Here is a 24,296-nt window from a genome sequence, read left to right on the forward strand (position 1 = left end):
GTATATATATATATATATATATATATATGTAGATAAAAAGTAGGGTTAGTAATTATTTTATTTCTCCAAGAATAAATGAATGTTTCATTGTTCAATCGAATAAATGTCGCGAATAAATCGTTATCCGTTCATTTCATTCTTTATGTATATGATTCGAATAATATTTTGTCTACCTCCGGTGGCGAAACAGCGTGCTCAAGGGAGTCATACAATTTTCTGTATCTAGTGGTATTGTAATTTGATATCATTGGAGTAGGTGATCCTCCAATTATTCTGACCAGTGCGATATATCGCGGTGTAGCAGCGTGCATCGCTCGCGAAGCGTGGAACACGATAATGAACGCCTGCAAGTGTTCTTCGTGCGGTTCCATAAAAAGCGAAACGGAGAGAAACTCCGGGGTTCGCTTTAAACGAATTGATTGTGTGCCGAGTTACCGACGCCTGGGATCTAATGAGCATAAATAAAGCTGGATTCGTAAAAGAGCAGATTATAAAGCATCAAAACAGTGAATGTCTATGTTTATAGGTGTAGCCCGCATACATTCCTAGATCAGCGAAGTTGCTGCTAACCGATTCGAGTGTTTGATTAACGATCTTATTCTGCCTGCCGTGTGCGCACTTGGTCGTGTCATGTAAATAATTAAGAAGCATCGGGGTACATCGGTATCATGGAAAGGCATTGGTATTATTTTATCGACCTTTGGGTGGAAAACTCAAATCTAAAGTCAACGTTTCGACGAAATACTCGAGAACAATGATCGTTTTCGTATAATTTTAAATTAATCGTATCGGTTTGCTTTGATGATTCTAGATAATGTGTTGATTATGTCGAATGAAGTATTTTCTTTTTCTGAGGGTCACGAGCAAGAATTCTACATTGATTGATTGTTTAATTCAATGTTTCGACTAGTAATGTTCGAGATTCACTTAAGAAAATACACATTGTGCAATATATACAAATACATATATCGATATGTATTAAAGTAATACAAAATTAATTAAGATATAATTGCGAATATTGCTATAGAATAAGAGTAATACAGAAAATTAGAAAATTGTAAAAGTAGTAGTTCTCACAAAACGCAATACAACAAAGTATATGTATTTTCCTCCGAAATAAAAGGTAATGCCATTAAAAAAAAAAAATTCTAAGGAGAAGAAATAGGAAATAATGGTTCCCTTGCAGTATTGCTCATTCGAAATCATTTAAATCATGCCATAAACAATTTTCATATGTGAGAAACCAAGAGAGATAATTCGGTGGGCTCCTTCAGCTAACACACCCTTTACATTAGTATCTTCGTAATATTCTGAAATATTAATTACATAATCTTCTAAGTTGTACTCTTTGGGCCAGTAAGCTTTCGAGTGGATGGACTTTGTCGTCTTTACACAGACTTCTTTTTACCTCAGCTTAAATGGAACAACGATAGCTCTCTGCTTTGATGCTTAGAGACGTTTGACGATACATACGATGAATTATGCTTCTATGAATAGTCTATTTTAAATACAGATAGAAAATATCTAAGCTTGTACACTTCACTCGTATTACAATGACGACAATTGTCCTGGATTTTGAAAGTCGTTCTCTATTCGAGATTTGAATGTTTCCGGTTCGAAATGCAAATTGCTGCTAATCTGAAACCCTGAAAATCTTTCGAAGAATTAATTTAGAGGACGACGCCGACGTGTAAACGTTGTACAAGCGGGGAGTTAGAATAATTTCCAAAGAATCCACAAAGTATTTACAAAGAGTATACTAATATTATACATATTTAGATAAAATGTCAATTGTTACTAAAACAAATAATTTAAGAATATTAAGTATTATCAAAGCAAAATTAGCCATAAGACAAGATGGTTTTCACACATAGCATGTTTTTACATCAAGGTCATATACAAGATGCACTACAAAAAGATACTTTACCTTTTACACTCTTTTTGTACCTTGAGTAAAACAAACTTTTCTTGTTTGATACAAATAGCCAAAATAATTGCTAATGGTCCAGCAGTCATCACAAAAGATGGAAAGAAAACTTACTCATTCAATTTATATAATTATATCCAGTGTGTTGAAATAAACTTTTAAAACAGTGTTTTTCGAATTAGAGGTGCGATTAAAAATATTTAATACAATATTTATTACAAGTACTTAAATGTAATAGAATAAAAATAATAGTTATGAGAGTACGCAAATGCATGAATTGCATTTATTGTGATTTTATTGAATTAAATTTCCTAAAGTAGCTAAAAACATAAACTTATGTACAAAATCTAAAGCAAGCATCTACGGAACTAGTCAGAAATGATTTCTACTACGTGACTATCGCAATAGTCAGACACCTGATAAACTCAATATCTGAAAACCATTTCCTAAAATCGCAGACACGTTCTTATGTTATCGAGAAGTTGCATTGTTCTTTTCGCAGGTTAAGCACGAATAGCAATAATATTTATTTCAACTTTATCAGAGTAAAGTCAACAGGAACAAGGAATAAATCAATACACGTACAGTCGACTGTAATTTAAACGATAGTTTAATTTATTAGTCAGTTTCTACAAGCACTATTTAATCTTTTCAATTCTTATGGTTGGATCCTCCTCATAAACGCATAGATTGTCTAACGAAATATATAGTAATGAATTAATTGTGATGCGAGAAAAGTCGAGGTTGTGCGAATCGCTAAGGATTGGCAGCTAAGTTAACTTACAAAATTTCGATTGGGATTTGTAAATAAATTTAAAGAACAATACGATAGCACACAATTTTTTTTATATGGTATTATTTTTCGTTGCATCTACTGCTTGGTAATTAGCGACGGATTTAATTGGATTTCTGTTTGATTAGTGGTACTACACTACCGGACAAGCAAACCGGAACGATTTTTCAAATGCTCATAACTATGAGAGTTTTCAACCGATTTCGGTGAAACTTCGTGAGGAATAGTCTTCAAGTGTCTTCTGGGTGTGTGCAAAGTTGCATTGGCGAGGGTTGATGTGAAGGGGTTAATTCACCCCCCTAAAGGGGAGGGTGTAGAAAAACGCCTCTTTGGAAAAGGCCAGGGGTGACGGGAGGGGTTGAAAAATTCAAAAAAACCTTTGGGGCGACTCTCCTTGATGCACTCTACAAAATGCACCCCTTGAAATCCTTCTCGGACAAACCCACCCCACACAACCCTCCGCCTCCTCTAAAATCCTATATACTATTCTAAAGTTTAGTGTCCTTGAGATAGTTGATGGTGTTTTGCACATGTTTCTAGGATATTAGAGCTGTTTCTGGGTCCAAGTTGTATTTTCATCTCTGTAACTGAAATCTTCTGCACCCGTGCAGTAGGTGGTCAATTGTAATTTCCTTATTACAGAGGTCGCAGTGGAGAGGATCCGTTTTCTTTAGTAGATGTTCAAGTATGATTTTTGAGTGTCCAGTTCTCAATCTAGTCATTTGTTTTCTCTCCTAATCATAACGCTTTGGGGTACTGATTGGTAAAAGTCGTGTGTTACATTTTGAGTTTTTGTTCTTTTCTTGTTCCATATTTTATTCCATTCCTTTTTCGATGTGTGTTGTATCTGTATAACGAAGTCTTGGTACGGGACTGGTCACACAATTTTTGTTAAATTAGAATTTTTTCAATAATTACTCACGTGTCTAAACGCAGGATATTGGTAACCGATAGTACACAATCTCGACTTTTCTCAGAAATTATAATTAATTAATTTCTCATAAATTTCTGTATGTCTTTTTGATAAACTTGTTTATGAGGAAGGGTCGAAAACATTTCTTTTTGAAAGGATGAAATTAAATTTTCTAATGGACAAGTAAGTATGAGATCATAGTATTTGAACTGATACTTGACATTTATATTAACGAGTATTATGCTAAAAGCACGTGATAAAGTTGGACGGTACTGAGATATCTACCGTCGAGATTTGTTAGACAAACTTTCCCACGCAGGATGACGCATGGGACGAACAGCAACGAACTCTTTCATGTCGGAAAAGAGATAACCACTATAACGTGCAAATGTATGCACTGGAACAATCCAGATATCAGAATCGGGCCGCTATTCATAAAGAGATGTCTGAAATCTCCGGAGACATAAAAACGGGAAAATAAAAAGAGCAATTGGTGTAAACATTTCTGTTCACGGCCATAAATACTGAATATTTGCAAACAGAACTTGACACGAATTTAATAGTCTTTTAATTTGAAGGATTAGAAAAATAGATATCGATAAGAAGAAAAATATATGCTTGAAGATATAACATACAAATTTTCATCGAACAATATAACTAATCTTGGTTCGAAAAAAACATGCCATTAGCAATGTTATTTAAAATTGGATCATCTGAAATTAAAAATTCGAATGGATTTCTTTAAAATAATGTTAAAATTACTATTTAATCGTAGCCTTTGTAAATTGACTTGATATTGACTACTAGAAAAAATTTAAAAATCGCTTTTTCGCGGCAATAATGCGCTTATATCCTTCATAAAAACAAAAGTAACAATTTAAAAAATAAATAGAACCATAAAGTATGAGATTATGATGTCTTGAAAGTACCTGTAAAATTTAGAATAGACCGGTTCAATAACATCAGTCAAATATTTTTAATTCTTTCCATTTGATATTTTCAATTCATGCTTTAACAGTAGATTTATTTGTTATCGATGCTTTTTATTACAGATCCGAGTAAAATGTAAAAGAAATTTTTAATTTTTAATTTTAGTGGGTCATGTGTGGATAGAAATAACTTTATTTATTGAGGAAACGGCGAAAATAAACCTGTTCGTTATAAATCACGATACTATTTATAAAGAGATTTTGGAACCTCCAAAACACAAGAACGAAAGAATAGAGTGACTATGTCCTTCATTTTTAATTCATCTTTATTATAATTTCTCCTATTAATGTGATCCGGCTGTGATGTCAAATAAATAAATTGAAATCTGTTTTCAATACATTTCGTCATTTGTCATAAAAATTATAAATCGAAAAATTAGCAACTACCTCAAGTGTTAACTACAATGTAAATTACACAATAAACATACTATATCGAATGCTTGATAAGTTATAATAAAACACATATGTTAGTTATACATTAAACAATAAATTTGAAATTCATAAACATTAATATAACGAATTTTGTATTGTATTTTAATGGAAAATTTATTCTCGTAATACGTATTTTTATTCATTCGTTCGTTCATTCAATTCATGTAGAACATAAACTTTTTACTGAAAGTGGAACGGTGACTTCACAGATAATTTGAAATTATAAACATTGATATAACAAATGTTATACTGTACTTTAATGGAAAATTTATTCTCGTAATACGTGCTTTTATTCATTCATTCGTTTATTCAATTCATATAGAACATTTTTGTACTGAAAGTGGAACGATGACTTCATAAATAATTATAAACATTTATAGTTGTCATTTAGTTATCATTTCGTTTCATATTTATGCACTACTTTCCTATACATCAATCCCATTTGCATTATTATCCAGTTTTTGTAAATTTGTGACACCGACGAATAACTAAGTCTTACATTTCAAGTCACAGTCATTTGCTTTTTCTGCTCGTTTCGCATACAAAGTGATTTAAAAGTGCAGTTCAGAGTTTTTGTTCAATCTATCTTGTTCAACGTAGAAGTTCACTTTGTCACTGATACGTACTGAACTTTCATTTAAAACGGACATCGTGAAATGCAAATACGACTGCACCCACTGCGATTTCTATGTATTATTTTTAGTCGAATCACTTTAAGGTTATCTTTGTTGAAAGTGTTCACGTTGGTCGACACATTCTCTGAGGAATTAAAACTGCTGTGATCTTTACAGAACTAGTTTAATAAATCGAATATGTAATGAAACACAAGTAATTGAATGTAATTTTATTACTTGTGAAGATTTTACGAAGTTATGTATTTCAGTTTTCGAGATAACTATTATGATTAGAGATAGATTCGGTAATAGTATTTTTAACAAGACTTTTAAATTTAATTTTAATGAAATGTATGTATTTTTTAATGTAACTGTACATGCACATAATAATTGTAACAAAGAAATTATTTGGCTGATCCGATTGCTGAGTACGATTTTAAATGAAATAGACTTTACTATTTCGAGTAATATTTTACCCAGATTTGTTCATCAACACATTTGACAATTATAGTAGTTAGAATGCCATTTGAGAGAATATTATTCGTTGTGAAAATTAAACTATTCTTTATGCGTATTTATAAATGAAACCACCTTTAAAGTTTCAGTTTCAATGGCGCTTTTTATTAACCCGTTATGCGTGAATAAGCTCTCTTATCCCGGTTATCTCACATTTCGGTACACCTCCGCAATTCCACTCTAAAGTTTGATAATTGTATGTACACGTACAGAAACCGTTAACATATCGTTTGTTTACCTACTCTGCCATAACTTCACGTGACATTTCGCGATATTTCAACGTCCTTACGTTCCCTGTTACTTCGTTGTAGTAGGTTGTTGCAAATGTTCATCATTTAATATCAAATCAGTAGTTCGCGTTTTGAAACATTGTTAACTGTTTCTATTTGTAAAAATGGTGAGAAAGGAAATTCATGTATCAGCAAATATGCTAATTTTCACTGATTTTAGAAACATGCAGCTTTTTTTTTATGAGTGAATATATAATATAATAATGCAGCTTCATAATAATGTTAAGGTAATTTCTTTGTCTGGAATTAAATTAATTTGCGAAAAAATTAATCAGCTTAATAATTGAGGCGTTCATTGTACAAATTTATTAACTCGAATCGATTAAGGTTTTTCAAAAAGTGGAATTAATCGATTTGTCAGTGAACGGCTCAATTTAGAAGATTGATCATTTAACCTAATAAAACGATAAGTAAATATTTGTACTTAAATTACAGTTACAAACGATTGAATCCAAAGTCAGAGAATTAATTTCTACACCTAATCAAAATCTTAACGCGGAAGTTGATTTCTTGAATCATTACACGTTTGTTCTATAGTTAATAGTCCAAATAAGGTTTCAAATGTTCTGACTTTCGAAGTGTTCCACGTATTCACCAAAGATCTACCATGGAGCAACGATTTAGTTCTGCAATTCTAATTCCACCGTGTAGTCTGACACTTGCAGAGGAACGCACGTAGAAATATTAACACGGAATTGAGTTTCCTCGATGCGTATCCTGCATTTTGCAAGGAACACAAGTGGAGAAGGCCGTTTCTCTGCAACGCCGCTTGTTCTACAGCGAACAATGCCACCCTAAATCATTGGTGAACGGCCCGATTCCGCAGGAACTCCGTGCAAGGATCAAAGGAGATTCGCGAACGCTACCAACGAGGAACATCATCCGATTGACAATTTTAAAACCAAAATTCAAACATAACAAATTTATTCCAGTACATTGCTTGTTAAACATTATAAATCAGTCGCCTATGTACATATTTTTACATTTTCCAACAATGAGTTGTTCGATATTCTTCAAAAACAAATTTATGCAAGCAGACATATATTTATATTTTTTTTACTTTATATGAATTATACGTTTTCCATAACTTTCTACATTTAAATCTATGTAGTTCTACTACATAGTTTAGAAGGTCATCAATATAAAAAAAAGTGATTATTTTTAAAATAGTTAGTTCTACCTATTATTAATCCTAATAGGTAACCTTTGTCTGCGAAGGGCGTACATATACGTCCTCGAGAAATGGACTCCGCGAAATGTTTATATTCATTGAATAAATGTTAACAAAAATGTCAGCTTATAGGAAATGATGAGGCGAAACTTTTTTATATTTACAGTTTATTGATAGGATGTTCAGTTTCGAAAATGAAAATTGAAAAGTTAGAAATTTGTTGCAAAAATTGAATTTCAGGAAAAAGATCTTCGAATTTTTTAATTTTTATTTTTGAAACTAAACATCTTATAAATAAACTCTAAGTATAAAAAAGTTCCGTTTTATCATTCCGTATAAGCAGATATTTTTTTTAAATTCACATCTCTACGCCTCTTATAATTTCCAGCAATAATTTTCCCGTAATCAAAGAATTAATAATAGGACAATATGTTGAAGAGGTTACATACTCCTAAAACGGACAAAGTTAGGGACTTCTTCTAAATTTTTTTTCATTTACATTACATTACATTACATTAATTGACTGGTATTAATTAACATTTTAAGGTATACTTTTAGCAACAATTTCTGTAAATCATGAAAATATAGCATTTTGAGTGTATCTGGTGTTTTAAAAATCTGTAGAAATCGATGTAGCACTTAATCTATTTAATATTAACTTTCTAATTGGAAACAATGAGCCTCGTTCTTATACATTTCTTGTGTCCAATGCGAATTTAATGAACAACGCCCGTCAAATACTTAAATGTTTCAAAATTATATCTTCTTACTTGTAAACAAAATATATTATAATATTTACGCATTTTCTTCCATTACTTCTATCTAAAATTGTTTTATTGTAGATATCGAACAAATCTGCAAAAGGAAGTTAAGCTGTACGGTTTAATTTGTCTCTATATTTACCTGAGTGATTCGAAAACTGTCACAGATTTAAAGAATATTAGTTACAGGTAATTATTATAAAAAAAATGAAAAATATTAAAAAGACTTCAAATAGTTTGTTTATTTTGCTAGTAATAATTTCCACTGAATCAAGAAAATTCTTTTCTTCTTTTCTTCATTTAGTTGTTAGTCAAAGAGGATATTTTTCAATCTCTATTATTGGCTGAGCGATACCAGCATCCGATAGTGTGCAATTTTTACTCCCTATACAAAAATTCAATCTCTATTTACCATTATCATTACTTGATCAATCTTCACAAACGAAATAGCGCCCACATTTATAAAAACATGTTCAATAAAAACTGAAATACATTATTTTCATTCTGTGACAACTCTGCGCAGAGTTTCCATAAATAAAATTGTCTGCACACGTAGTACAAGTACGCTTGTTCGAAAGCATGTTGTAAGGTAAGGGATTAAAGCTTTTATTTCCTCCCTCTTATCGCGCACCACCGTGTGCCAAGTTTAATCCGTAAAATCAGAGGCTGTTAATCGCGTGACGATCCTTGTAAGATTTGTCCAGTTCCGAGCGAGCGTGTAATACGGTGGGTGGAATGTTAGGTTCCACTGGGTCTGGCGGGGGAAATCAGGCTTGCTGGCAGGGGAATAATAACGAGCCGGACGACACCGAGCGAAGTCAGAGAGCGGACGAGGCTTTATAAATTGCGAGGATGTTCGCCAGTGCCGAACCAGTGACACCTCGACCGCGATCGATTGTGGCTGCGACCGGTCACCGCGAATTCGATCACGTGGGATCGCCAGGATCCCGAAAGATCGCCACGTGTTTCCCGCGAAGGTTGCCGGTAGTGCGAACGGAGTTCGTGTTAAACGCTCGGAGAGAGCATCTTCCAGTTGCGTTTAACGTGGAAGGGCATCGAAAGGTGGAGATAAAGTGCTCGTCGAAGGAACCAGAGTGCACGTCGAGTTGAAGTTCCGCGGTTGCGAGTTCGCGACAGGACGACGCGACGCGGTGGATCGACACACATATCCAGTGGAGTTACTTCCAGTCGAACGTGAGTGATCAGTTCTTTTAATGGTGTGTACCTTGCGCGGAGACTAACATCCGATTCGGTGCAACGAGGATGTACGTTGCCGATTAAATCTCTTAGGTTCTTTAGTGTTTGGTAGTAGGGACTCGAGGGCCAGTCGGATTTATTTAAAGCCATCTTTGGGAATTAGTTCCATGGGTGTGTACACGAGTCCAGACTTTACCTTTCACACAATCCTTCTTTCCGCCTTAAAGAGTAAAAAAAATTTTTCTTGTTTGATACAAATAGCCGAAACAAGACATTACAACCTTCTAAAATATACGTTTAATGGTAAATAGTGTTTATAATTATTGTTAGATGTAAGAATTAGTTATTCTAACATTCCGTAGATTGTTTTAATTATATTATGACTCACGTATGTATATAAATGTTTACAGTTATTGTTATAGTATAATAATATTATATATGTATAAGTAGGATAAGTTTCTTCTTTTGAATTCTAGGTAGTTAGCGACTGGTTTCGGTATTTGTGACAAATAAGAAAACATTGGAACCAGATTTACAAGATGCGGTTAACTTGATTTTAGATATTTTAGGTATAATAACACATGTTTATTTATCTTTAAATTTACTTACTCATTCAATTTATATAATTATATAAATCGTGTTGAAATAAACTTTTAAATCAGTGACTTCAAATTAGAGGTGTAAATAAAAATATTTAGTACAATCTCTTTCTGTTAATACACTGATCATCTAGACTAATACATAATTTTTATCTCTGTTATGTATAATATTTATATTTACCTTTGGTCATCTTTACTCAATATTGTTTATTAGTTTTCGGTATTGTATTACTTTTACATTTATACACTTTTCTATTTAAGAGCAGAATAATTTTCCAATATCTGAAGTAGGTTTTATGTAGAAAGTCGAAAGTTCATATATTAAAAGAATTCCATAAAGCAATAATTGCTAAAATTATTACGGATCTCATAAATTGATAATAGAATAGAATAGAAGTTTTCAAGTCTTTCATTACTTGCTTCTTCAAAGAATAAGCCGACTTCGATATATTTAAATCCTTTGCATTAATTCTGCTCGAAACTTTTGCTTGCCTTAGTACCAAAACTTTGAGCATTTTCGTAATCAAGCCGTCCAAGACTTTCAACACAATGTAAATCAAAATAATATATACTTATATTGTAGAATAGTTGATCACTTTTGACTAATCAGAAACGGAAATAAAATATTCTGGTATTTTAATAATTAATTACAACAGTTTTAAAAACTAATTAAGTTTTAATAAACTGTTGATTATTTGTTGAATTTACGTTACGATATTATTAATTAACTTGATCGCGTTTAATCTTTCGTGTAATATTGAGAGGACACTTTCTGGCGGAATGTTAAGGATAATAGAAAATTATCCGCTGTATCCGTGATTTTTTTCAACGAGATCTTCAATGAGATCTTCAACTTTCTTCACCATTTCTTGGTGGATGGCTTCGTTTGGTCTACCGTTGCGAGGATCATTATCTAACGACTCCCTGCCTCGCCTGAAGAGTTCCATCCATTCAGAAATCGTTGAAAATGATGAACCAGTATCTTCACCACCTTTGCTCGAGCGCTGGTGAATCTCGGTGGGTTTAATTCCCTCCATTGAGATGAATTTTATTAGAGCGATATACCTAATTTTATCCATTTTTATATGTTCCCTACAAATGAATTGAAACGATCTATCACAGATTTCTTTACATTTATTATTATGTTAAATTGATAAAAGTAAACTGATGAATATATATCAAATTATATATTAATCAGTATGTTTGTAGTATGTTTAAATGATGTATTAGTAGGTTAAGTATTATTAATATTAGGATTAGCATGTGTAGAGGATGTCCATTTCTTGCCTGAAAAACCGAAATAAATATCTATCTATATATCTATATATATTAAATATATATAATAATTCTTCATAAATAAATTGATAGAATTGATATATGTTGTTGTTCGTTAAAAATCAAACTTTTTTTGTATTTAACACTTTCTTCTACTTCTGTTACTATTTACAGAAATGTAATTAAATAGGTATTCGAATATCAGCGGCTATCAAAAAAATACGTGTTTAATATTTTTACATATGTGGTATAGAAATACCACATTATTACTGTTGAAATATTTTATTATCAATTGGATCTATTATTTCATTAACCTCTTCACGCCCCTGACCATATATATGGACGTTTAATTTTTTATAATTGTAATTACTGTCAATAATAAAAAGAACAAAAAATTGATAATAACAAAAAAAAAATGGTCCTGAAAAGGTTAAATAGATTAATTTCATTTATTTTTATCATTATAGAAAGATTTGTTTCAAAACGAACAATTATATTTAAATACTCTCAATCATCTCTTGAATGATTACAACAACATCCACCTATGGACCATTCATATTATGAATTACCTATCATTCCTAATAAATATTTATACTGGTATAACATCTATTCTATTTATATGGAATATTTTATTTGAAAAATCTCGTATGTGAGAATGTGTTAATTTGGTGTGCCCTATCCCAAGTCTGTTAAGAATATCGATCGTCTTCTGTCCAAATATTGCAAGGCTGATGATTTATCGAAGAATTCTTTATACACTTCTAGTGTGTGTGTGTGTGTGTTTTTTTTAATTGCACTAAAGCAGTCGAAGAATACGTATTCGCACCGATACAAACGTTTCGGTTCCGGGTTCGAATCGATTCGACGCGTCTCGTTTTCCATCAATGTGTCCCAATCCACCGGCAGCAAGTTCGGCGCGTCCCGGTACTCTCGACGAGTTGATCCGTTCCCAAAAGATTTTGAGCGCAACGGGACAGGGTTACGGGTGGAAAGCTCAGCCTCGACACGAACGTGGCTGCCGTCGCATCGATCGCGGCAAATTGGATTGCCGCTAAAACGCTGGGGCTATCTTACGGCTTACGGGATAGTGTTCAGTGCCGCTGGGAACGGTACAAAGTTCGGTAACGAGAGTGAATTCTGACGTTCCGCTCGTCCGCCATGGTGTACACCTTGTGAACGCCGTGCAACACGAATATTCGCCCGCAGGATATATGGCGCACACAGCTGCCCGTTTATCGTGATTAACGAAAGTCGTAGCCTAACGAGACCACTGGCTAGCGGCGGTCACGTGTGCGCGAATCGAGCCTGGTCGACGAGAGAACAACGCACCAGACGAATAGTGGGTACGTAGAGGAAACGGGGGACAGTTTCGACAGGTTCAATCGTACGAATTCTTCGCGTACTCGGAACGTGCCTCATTCTTACGGATTAGACACCGTTCAAAAGCTTGCAACCCGTGCTACTATGCGAGTACTATTTCGAGATAAAGAAAGCTCAATCACAATCATGCATATTGTTTAGCTTTATTAGCGAGGCTGCATCGAACAGCTGAACAAAATGGTAACCATTAGCATAATCGTTGTAAAATTGGTTTAAGTTGCGAAGTAGAAGAAGAAAACTCAACAAGTTTACAAGGTTACGAAGTTATAAAGTTCGCAAACTTAGGAAGACTCGTCACCTTCGTAATCACTATCTTTGGAAGACTGAATAATAGAATAATAGAGTATTAATAGAAAGTGAAGTGAATAATAGAAAAAAAACTCTTGTTTTTCATATAAACTGCCATTATCATCTTCATAACGAGATCACATAGGAAGTTGGATAGATGTGTAAAGATCCATGAGTTTACTCACTCTTTTGAGTCAAAACAATCGAATGATTTATGACTTTTCGTGCAAACAATGCTTATGGTAAAACAATGGTGTTATATAGTATTATTTTATTTTAATTCTTTCCATTCGAAGAATGCCTCTCTCTTAGTGTACGGAAGATCTAGCTGATACAATTTAAATTTTCAATTGCATGTGAGTTCACGTTTCATTGATCTTAACACGCAGTCGTTTAGAGATAAACGGAGAAAAAGTCTACGTACAAAGTTTTAAACATTTTTAACAATATTTCAGATAAAGTGACACGAAATTCTTTCGTAATGCCGCACTTAAACCACAGCAATAAGTAAATAGAAATATGTAAAGACTTTTTTAAAAGGAGCTTTAGGATCATGTTTTTTAATTAAACACAAATAGTATGAGATATACCAAATTTTTTTCTTATTTTAGATAAAAGTACAGATAACTACAACTGAATGTCAAAAATAATGTGGTTTAATTGTTTATTGAAAGCTCCCTTTGGAAAAGTTTATTATACGGTAACACACAAAAATTAAACGATGTGACATGAAAAAAAAATGATACCTCGAAAGTTACAATTTCAAAATAATACGTGTTCCAAGAGCATTTATTTGAATTAACGTTTTCGGTTTCTATGGTTCTCTTCGTATTGTTTATTTTCAGAATTTCATGTATTTCGCGACCACTCGAATGTCGAGTGTTTCGCATTTAATTGTAGAATAAAATGCCAACATTTTTAGCAATGCAAACAAATAAACGTGTTGATTTTTAAAACCACGTTACGGCTAAAATTTGGTAGCCATTTACAATCATGAATATTACTTTAAAGGAAACAAAAATTTAATACGAGTTGTACAATTTATGACAGAAACAATTACGTTATTACATTACATTCTTGGTCATACATGTACATACATACTGAGTTAAGATTAAAATACTATTTTTTATACTGTATATAAAAGTAAAGTGCATATAAGCATTTTCAATTTAAAAATAAAATAGCCATAAAAGAGTGTACGCGTTCCGTAAATATATTGCGAAGTGGAAAGTGTTTCGTGACTAAAATAGTTAGGGAAACGCTGACGCAAACCGTTGCGTTGCATGAATTGTCGCCACTAACAAGAACGTGTTTCACTTTTCGAGGAAAGATTCGATCCTTAGAGTCGACGATGCAAAAAAGGGATTTAAAAATTTTTTGATTTCTGTCGATTTGGGATCGCGTCTAATTTAGTCACTCGGATGTCGAGCGTTTCATATCTAATTGTAAAATAAAATGATAGCCTAGTTGGCAGTGAAGACAAACAAAAGCACTTGTTAGAATTCGATTGCTCTTTTCAAGGATGACTATTAAATCTCAAACTTGTATACCGGTATAAAATGTTTTGGCAATTATTTTTGTTTTGAGCTGACATTAAAAAAAGAGATTATTAAATGTTACTCGATACATTACTGACCAAATAATTTTGTTTTGTTACTAGAATTTATTTGTAGAAGTATTGCAAGGTCTAAAGGCAAAAATATCACTTTAAAAAATAATGAAAATGTTGTACTGTTACATAATTTCATAATTACACTGGATTCTATGGGTTTATTGTGTATGTTACCACGAAAATCATTTGCTCAGCATAAGCAGAAAATAAAGGGTTTTACAAAAGAGGTTGCAGCTACTGGTTTTTGATCAAATATAAACGGTATCCAATACATCTGATATCTTTAATATAAATAAAAACATTAGGTTGTCCCGAAAGTTTCTTTCGCGAATTGCACTCAATTATTTTATGTGGTCGTGTTTATATAAATAGACAATCTAATTTCTTAGATGTTGATGTTGTAACAGTAATGGAGCAAAATGAATCGTGCACAATTCAGTAATGTAACATAAAACATAAAATATTGTGTATGAATTAATTATTAATAAAACGAAAAAAACTTATGGGACAACCTAATAGATATATGAAAGATGATATAGATTAAATGTCCACCACACCTACGCTAACAAATTGATGTTTTATTAAATAACAAAATCCTAAGTCCCTTTTTGGAGAACTCTTAATGTCACGTCATAAAATAACAATATTATCATCAAATTTTGCACGAAGGCACATATTCTGCAAACGAGCACAAAATCCGCAGTTTACTCGCGACACTTAAAGAGCAATTTGACAAAACTCGCAAAAATGTCAAGTAGAAGCTGCTGACAGCTCTCAATAACACGCTGTAACGTTCCGCTGGTTGGACGTAATTAATGGGTGGACAGGAATATCGAATGAACATTTAATTTCCCCGTACGTTCAGTAATTGTCACGCGGGCCGATATAACACTCTGCAGGTATTCGTTTAATAAATGACAATTAAGACTGCTGTAGAACGTATTGGAATTTATGTTAGCGATACTGATGCAATTATCTATACGCATTGAATACATACCGATAGACTCTGACAAGAAATTGGCGCAGAATATTAAAATTCATTAGTCCCGACCCAGATCAAAATTCGCATTCTGTGAAACATTCTTGACACTGTTAAGTGTGTTTCTGGACTTATGCAACGTAAGAAGTTGAAACAATTAGTTTCTTTTGCTGATCGTAACAAGCAATTGATTATTATTTTCGGAATAAGTGCAGTATTATTCCACGAAAAGTGTTTAATTATTATTGAATAATCATAAATAAAAATAAAAATTAAATTGAGGTGATTGACGAAATGAACTATTTACATAATTGCTGTACTTCTCCAGAATTCCAATATCTTTTAATTTAGCAGAAAGTAACATGTATCGTACGGTGACTTTGTTCGCAAATAAACAGTAATCTCTTAAAAGTGATACTGAAATGGATTTTTTAAATTATATTTCCATATTTTTGGACCATATAGGATTTTAATTGTGTGATGACGGGTGGTAATAATGAATATAGTTCCCTTGTATACCTCTGTATTTATTTATTTATTTTACTTGTACACTGTGTGTTGCTTGCCGTTCTATTCACAACTGACTCATCCTTACATTCCGCTCAGGTGGAATGGTTCATCCCCTCTCCGGGCCTCTCCCGTCTCTCTGATAGTCCTTCCTGCTCTCGGTCTTCACAAATTGCTTGAATTTTTGTAATTTTTTCAACAATATTCAAATATATTGAATATATTCATTATATTGAAATTGGTTTTAAAGAATCGTGTAACAAAGAGTTAAATTTATGAGCTAGTTAAACGATGTCCAGTGAATGAAAATGAATTACATAATAATATTAATATATACATGTACGACGAATTCCTAATACAACTCCTTCAAACATTTTTGTTTAAAAGTACAGTGAGTAGTTACATAAGAATGTTTCTACACACGAAAAAAAACCATAAGTATATTTACTTTATAAAGTCATTTTACAGAGTTACTCTAAGAAATCTGCGTTATTCTTAAAAGTTAACCATCACTAACGATACACTGCAATTAGCTAGGCGGAAATGTTTGCGCAATTAATTGCCATTGTAATTGCAACGAGGCGTAAAAAGAACGCAAGTGCTTCGTTTTCTCGGGACTCTTTATATCTATATATTTTTAAATATTTATCGCAAATATTATTCTTTCGTGGAATATTAATTCGAGAAAAGTACAAATTTTGTAAAAGATGTACTTTTTGAGAAAATTTCTTAATATATACACAGTAAGGATTACCACTACCTCCAATGGTCTTTCATTGGTTTTGGGTAAAATCTACGCATTTTAATTTATTTACATCGTAGGAATCTAAGTCGAGAACAACTTTAAATGTTTGTGTGTTCCCATCGCCCATATAATTGGCATATTTGACGACACGAATTTCGAAATATGCTTTGAGTACTGTTTATAAACGCTTCTGTAATTCTGTAAATTTTAAAATTTCGTAAAATCCTCCTGCCAAAATAATAATAATACACTTTCATTCACTGGACATCGATTATAATCAATTCCAATATGATGATATTCCTGAAAAGTTACAAAAATTCAAGCAATTAAAATCCTATATGGTCCAGAAATATGGAAATATAATTTGAAAAGCCCATTTCGCTATTACTTACAAAAAATCACCATACAAAAAGTGTTATTTTCTGCTAAATTAAAGGATATTAATAATAACATTTTCGAATACTTTCAAACATTTTAAACATTCTAACGATCGGTTGTTTGAACTGGTTAAACCAGAACAGAACACCCTCTTAATATCCTAATGTGCAATTATAGATGAAGGGAATATAGCAATTTCTGCGCAACGATTAGGACACCCTCGCGATATTCTCTCGAACACCAGTCAGAACACTTATGGTTATAGGGAGTCTTCTGCTCGGCATGCGTGACTGTCTCCTGTCATGCAATGTCTAATTTACCAGGCAAGTTGTGCCACACGAGGTCATTACACGAATCGATGATTCGGCCAGCGTAAGACCATAAATTCTACCGGGCAATATCGATTCCCATTGCGTGATACGGTGGCTGCTATAGTTGACACACATACACACGCGTCGTGTACAATTTATACGTATGTGCGTGGATAGACGCAGATGCATGTGCACGTTACCGTCTGCATAGAAGTGCCTTCGAAGTGTAATATGTGGTTGTAACGTATATCGCGGGAAATCAATTTTTGATTACGACACATGTTTGCGTACATGCTGCGGATGACAGGCTGGATGTTTAACGTCGGAATGTAGGTACAGTGAACCGTTGGTAAACAGAAATTTTCAAAAGCTTATACGGTACGCGTGTTGTCGATTTTAGGGGTCGCCATTGCACGTAGTCATTATCGATCAATGCAATTCAGAGATTTTTACAAGTTCTTTCTTCGAGCATATTAGGAAAATTTGACAGTTGATAGATTCAAAAATATCTGTAAAAGATAGCTGTCTAGATAATTGGTAAATAGTTTTCCAAAATAGGCTGTAGAATATTTCTTAATCAAATGCAAGTAGTATGGAATACATCCAATTTACACAATTTGTGTATTATATTTGTGTGTTAAGATCAAAATGTCTCTTCAAATAATGATTCTTGAACACAAAAGGGTTAATATATTTTTGTAGAAAATATCAGGTTACATCAATTGGTACAGACAAAAATAAATAATAATAAGAAAAACTTTATTTACTTTTAATTTTATTATCTCCTATTTTACCATTAGGAGTTTTCGTATTTTCATTTAAAATGCTCAAAGAGATTATTTATTTATTTATTTTTGCTGTTAGCTAGAGCAACGTGTATTTTGGCTGCAATCAGTTTGTCTGTGACGATTCCATTTTTTAACCGACTTCGAAAAAGGAGGAGGTTACTCAATTCGACATGTATTTTTTTTTTTATTTATGTTAGCTACATTTATCTATAAACCACCATTTGCATCGTTGTTGTCGGTACGTTTTTATAAGTTTAAATAGTATTAGATACATAATTATGTCACAATGCTGTATGAGTCTCAATATGTAATTCGTCCTTGCTCACCAATAACTTTTTTTATAGTGTTTCGTAGCATGTTACGAGGAATGAATATTTTATAGTAGCCTCATTAGAAAACGACAGTGGCGTGCAATGGAGAGGGGACCAGGAAAAGTATTTCCATTCTAAAAAAAGATAATGATCCGTGTCGACGGTACCTGCATGGAATAATTCACTGCGAGCATATCCAAAACATTCGATCCATCGACCCCGATGTTTACTCAAAGGTATTAGAGTATCTGAATGCTTTCAATGAACCACATGCAAATCATCATAACATTTACATACAGACGAAGTATTTGATCATTCATCCACGTTTACCAGAATAGCCCCTCTGACTATCATTTATTCGGATCACTGCAGAATCATTTGTGCAGTAAAATATTTTGAATGATCGATGATATCGATTACATTTATCAGTATATTTTTATTTGAATACAATCAATATTTATAATTTTTTGATCCAGAAGCTTGGGGATTATTGTCAAGTAATAACTTGTCAAGTAATAACTAAAGAAAACATAATTAATGAAAGAAATATTTTTTTTAAATTATTTGATTTTATATATATTGATTTGAAATATTGATTTTATCACTGTTATTAAATAAACATTTATTCTTAAGATAGAATAGCTTTATTTTTCATGAAATACAATGCAAGAACTTCACGTTCAACACAATATGTATCTCACTCGATCCTCCAGGATAGCTTCTCAAATCCCTCGACAGACTATTTCAATATTGTCCCTAAATGTTCTGTAGACGATGAGTTTCAGACGAACTTGCAAGTAAAATAGCAATGGATAATATTTACAAAATAGTCAGCAATATCGATCTTACTTTATCAAAAGAGATAGACTAAATTTTTACATGAATTTATTGTACTATTTTCGAGTGTTAAACTTAAATTGTAACGAATTACTTACTTCTGATTGTTCTTAACCCTTTGACGCGTAAGCATTTTTCGAAAATACACGGTTTATGAGTAAACTTTGTTCCATAACATGAACAATATTTTATTTCTTATATATGTTTGATTACGTACTTTAATACACAAACTAGTAAGAAATTGTATATATGTTATTTATTTAATAATTATATTATATGTATTGTATATTATATTCATTTTTAAGTGGAAATGTAATCTGAAAACTTGTTATGTTATTATTTGATAAAATATTTCAAACAATGTACTGTATCAGCTGAGTACTTACTTTCAAAGTATTAAAATTCGTTTATTGTGTGGTATTCCTCAAACCCCAAGTACACGTACAATGGTGCCTCCGTACTCGTCAAAGGGTTAACAAAGTCTAAATTACATTCTTAAATTAGTAACAAGTGTACCATGAATTCATCTTGCATTCATTGTCACACAAAGTGGCTGCCCCACCAATTCTACCGAATTTATGTTGGAAAGCACTCTCCAATTATGTATGTGCTTACGCGCAGAATGTAGCTGATAATAAGAAGACTGCAGGCTGGGAATGGTGTCATAAGTCGCGGGTAATTTTCTCCTGTCCGTTTAAACCGTCCTTTCCTTTCATTTTCCACTTCTTCGTGTCTGCTTCCTTTCTTTTCATTTTTCTCACATTTTCTCCTTCCGTTTCTCTTTTAGCCGATTTTCCTTTCCTTGTACGATAAGAGAAATGGCTGCGAGGTCGGGAAAAATTGCGCACAACATATGGGATTTTTCAGGGATGTTGTATATACTTAGCCGTGTGCGTTCGATATCACGTGAGGAAACGTTATACGTTATACGATGTTTTCTACTGTCTCCCGATAATTCTTCCAACCGCATGCTATTTTTTCCAGTAGGGTAGTGCGCGCTTGAAAGCAACAACTTGTCTCAGGGTATACATTTCACAAAAATTACAATGGTTATATAACAAGTATTTTTCACTTCCTACAAGGGTGCCATGCTAGACACTACAACGATGAAAACCGTGATTGATTAGTTTCACTCTCCGACTTCAAAAGTGAATCATTTTCTCTTGTGTAACCTTCTCTACTTGCGTGAAAATTGAAAATATTATGATAGATAGAGGTAAAGTTACTATTTAGGTCAAGAAATTATTTTCATGCAGTTCTACTTAGGGAAGATTCGTATGGTAAGTAGAAATAATATCCATCAATCATCACAACTTATTTTCATTATAATTACATCATTGGATTTGTTGCAAATAAAAGTACAGGAAAATCTATATGGTTGTGGGGAAAATGCAAAAATATATAAAATATCGACAATGAAATACGTGTTATACTGTTTAGACGATAAGACATTTTATGTAAATTTCAATTTTTTATCTGTATCTTGAAAAATATGAATTTGCATAAACAACCGCAGACTAATTACAAGAGTTCTGAATACATTTCTTTTTTCTGTGGACGGAGATGTAATTGAAATTTTTTTATAGAAAAGGTTTTTCACTCCTATAATGCTTACCACCTGAAAACATTCCAATATTCAATTTTCTGCAGAGCAAAACCGATCGTCGCTGATGTAATTACTGGTATAATTAGTCGATAGCGAGTCGATTAACGGTGCCACTCTACGTACAATCTAGATATCGCAATAACAAAAATCGTGGTTGGTTACTGTAATTACCTACCTTCTAAAAATGATCTTTTTCTCTATTCTAACTAGTTAGAAATAGAACTAGTTCTATTTCGTCCTTATCTTCTGCGACTTCATAATTAGCATAAGAAATGTTTCCTTTTCTTAATTTTATTCTATGAGTCTGAATTCAATCTTTTAAGCTACGGAGATTCATACAAATATCAAGATATCGATCTAAAAATATAAAATCTAACTTCCTTGATATGCATATTCTAATATGAACAACACATATTTGACCTATCATGTAATAATTATTCATGAACTAACGATATGCTTTTATCTCAAACGAAACATTTAACTCTTCTTAGAACCTTAACGATATAATATCAATATCGATACACAATTACACATTAATTCCAAATCATTAAGCTGAGACGTCAATATGCATAGATATGTAATGTATGTACTTGTATCTATTTAATCCATGCATCAAGTGATATCTCTAGAAGGGAACGATCTAGGTACTCTTAGTAATCATTCTTTGAATATGTGAAAAAATAAAGATCTTTATTGTAGTTGTGATAACTTGAGATATTTTCTATTGTTTCTTCCCTCAATTTAATTGTTTGTTCCCATCAATTATTATAATATATACGTGAATACATATTTACTTAGATGATTTTAATTTGAAATTGTGTCACAATCAATTTGAACTAAAAGAAGTAATATTTTCTCTCGCTTCTGTGATTCATAAATTTGTCATTAATTATTACAGATCTAAACTGCTATGACTTTGATAACGTCAAATAGATTGCAAGATTGGTAATGTTACGTGTCGACAATTTTAATTTTAATTTTGTTTTTGATTTCGTTGGCAGGAATGTGTTCGAGATGGTTTACCATCCCGAATTCGTTCTAATCGAACACAAACCTAGCCTTTGACGGTAGTTTGCTAAATTCGTTATGGGAAAGAATACACATTCCCTCCTTGAAATCAACGTCGTCACGGCACTTTCACCCTGCTGGCAACGCCGCGCCGCGGGTAAATCTTGTAAAATATCATAGTATTGTAAAAATGATAGTATGACGCGTTGCTGTTATATGTCAATTATTAGCATTATCAAAATAGATAAGAATTCTCTTCATGCCAGATCGTTTTAAATTGCACGCCGAACTTCCGTCGCGAACCGCCAGAAATCACGTTTTTGAGATGAGCAGCTCGCGTAACACCTCACACCACAATACAGGGCGTCGCGAAACCTAGCGCAGCGCTTTGATCTTCCTTCTCTTTCGCTCCCGCTGACCGACCGCATGCTATCCGCGAAATTAAAACTCTTGAATTGGATTGTATAAACAGCATAGAAGTCCTAGGATCTCGGCGGAGCACACAAACACCTTAGTCAGCCTAGGAGTCTAACCAATTAGAACTCACTGTCGTTAGGGCTGCACTCTGATTCGGCACCTCCGAGAGTGCAGCGCAAGCATTTTTGTAAATCTCGAACCAAATTGCGCTCGGAATAGCGAAGTCAAAAACACTTCTCATCGTACTGGCGCATCGAGCGCGAGCAAGTCCGAGCGAATTATTTAGAGCAGAGTTGCTTTACCGGTTAAATTCATTGTGAAAAGTGAGTGGTAGGCAAAGACTCAATTCCTCGTAAGACAACCTAACTTCACTCTTAAATTTTTCCTAATTATTAAATTCATCTAAAATGTTTTAAGTTTAAATCAATTGTTTTTCATTTTTTTTTCTCAAGTGTTAATTATCCGTTTATTCCGTAATTCATAATTTTTCACGTGTCTGTGTGTGCTTCTCCCCTGTCCAGGACATCCGACGACCAACATCCAGGCGTTTCGATACACCGATAACCTTTACAATAAATCTTGGTGGTTAGTGTTTTCTCCAACACAATATTGTTATATGTATCTTCATACGATTGTGACCACTCGAAATATCAAAAATGATATTTCGTTTCCGGGTATAATCCCTCATTGATGTTCTCGGGTGGTACCTAATTGGTTATCATTTATTGTATAATTATTCCGACAATTTTATATAAGTGTATGTGTGTACATTCTTGTAAAATAAAAACGAAAGAATGAAACATCGCATCTAATTGTATGAGAAAATTTGTAAATTTGTATTTTGTATTTTGGGCATAATTCGCAAGGCAAATTATTATAATAAAACTTATATTATTCTCAATTGTTCTACCATTCTATTAAAACTGTAAAAGTTCTATTAATTAAATACGGTAGTCTTGTTATAGCAGAAGGCTGTTTTCATAGTTTAAATTCTTAAATCCGCTCGAATCCTAGAATTTTATCCAGATTAGATTTATAAATTCACACACGAGTCAGGGCCCGTACGGGACTGTAGTGACAAGGACCTGACCTTGTCGATAGGCAAGTAAAATATTGTATATATTATTGTTAAAATTACTTTACCCATTGAACTTCGATAATTTTCAATAGCACAAAAATTAAAATTTAAAAATAAAACTGTGACGCGGGAATCTCGTCCCACGTAACAGTAAGATTGGTAAGAAATTCACAAAAGATAAGAAAAAGTTGTCAAAGAAAAAATAAATATATTCCCCAAGTAGAAATACACGAAAATCATTTCCTGCTCTAAATGCAAACATCCTCTCTATCTCTAAAATTTTGAAAAATCCTTTGAGGCACGTTTAAGTATCATTTTAAGCAAATTTGCATAAAATCTGAGATGTTGCTTCATTTAGTGTCCGATTTCGCGGGAATGATCCCTATCTACCGTACATTTCCCTATCGTTGCTGTATTTTTACATATACAAATCAAAAATTGAAAAATACTACATGTATTTCATTGTCGATATTTTATATATTTTTGCATTTGCGAACAACTGCATACACTTTCCTGTAGTTTCGTTTACAATTAATGCAATGATGCAATTATAACGAAAATATTATTCCTACTT

General features: G+C 32.8%; 2 protein-coding genes across 3 annotated transcripts in view; one reads left to right on the forward strand and one right to left on the reverse strand.

The window, feature by feature from the left end:
• Positions 1-24,296, reverse strand: part of LOC128875844 (uncharacterized) — a 196,338-nt gene that overhangs the window by 51,965 nt on the left and 120,077 nt on the right. The window lies entirely within an intron of this gene.
• Positions 9,271-24,296, forward strand: part of LOC128875841 (golgin subfamily A member 6-like protein 22) — a 96,023-nt gene continuing 80,997 nt past the window's right edge. Inside the window, exon 1 of one of the 2 annotated variants that reach the window (XM_054121771.1) lies at positions 9,271-9,600. The gene's annotated coding sequence lies outside the window, so the exon portion shown is untranslated. Of the gene's footprint in view, positions 9,601-12,614; positions 12,821-24,296 lie in introns of those variants that run through there. The other variant, XM_054121772.1, reaches the window with a different exon arrangement.

The sequence above is a fragment of the Hylaeus volcanicus genome, chromosome 4 (assembly GCF_026283585.1).
Source record: "Hylaeus volcanicus isolate JK05 chromosome 4, UHH_iyHylVolc1.0_haploid, whole genome shotgun sequence".
NCBI classification, from domain to species: Eukaryota; Metazoa; Arthropoda; class Insecta; order Hymenoptera; family Colletidae; genus Hylaeus; species Hylaeus volcanicus.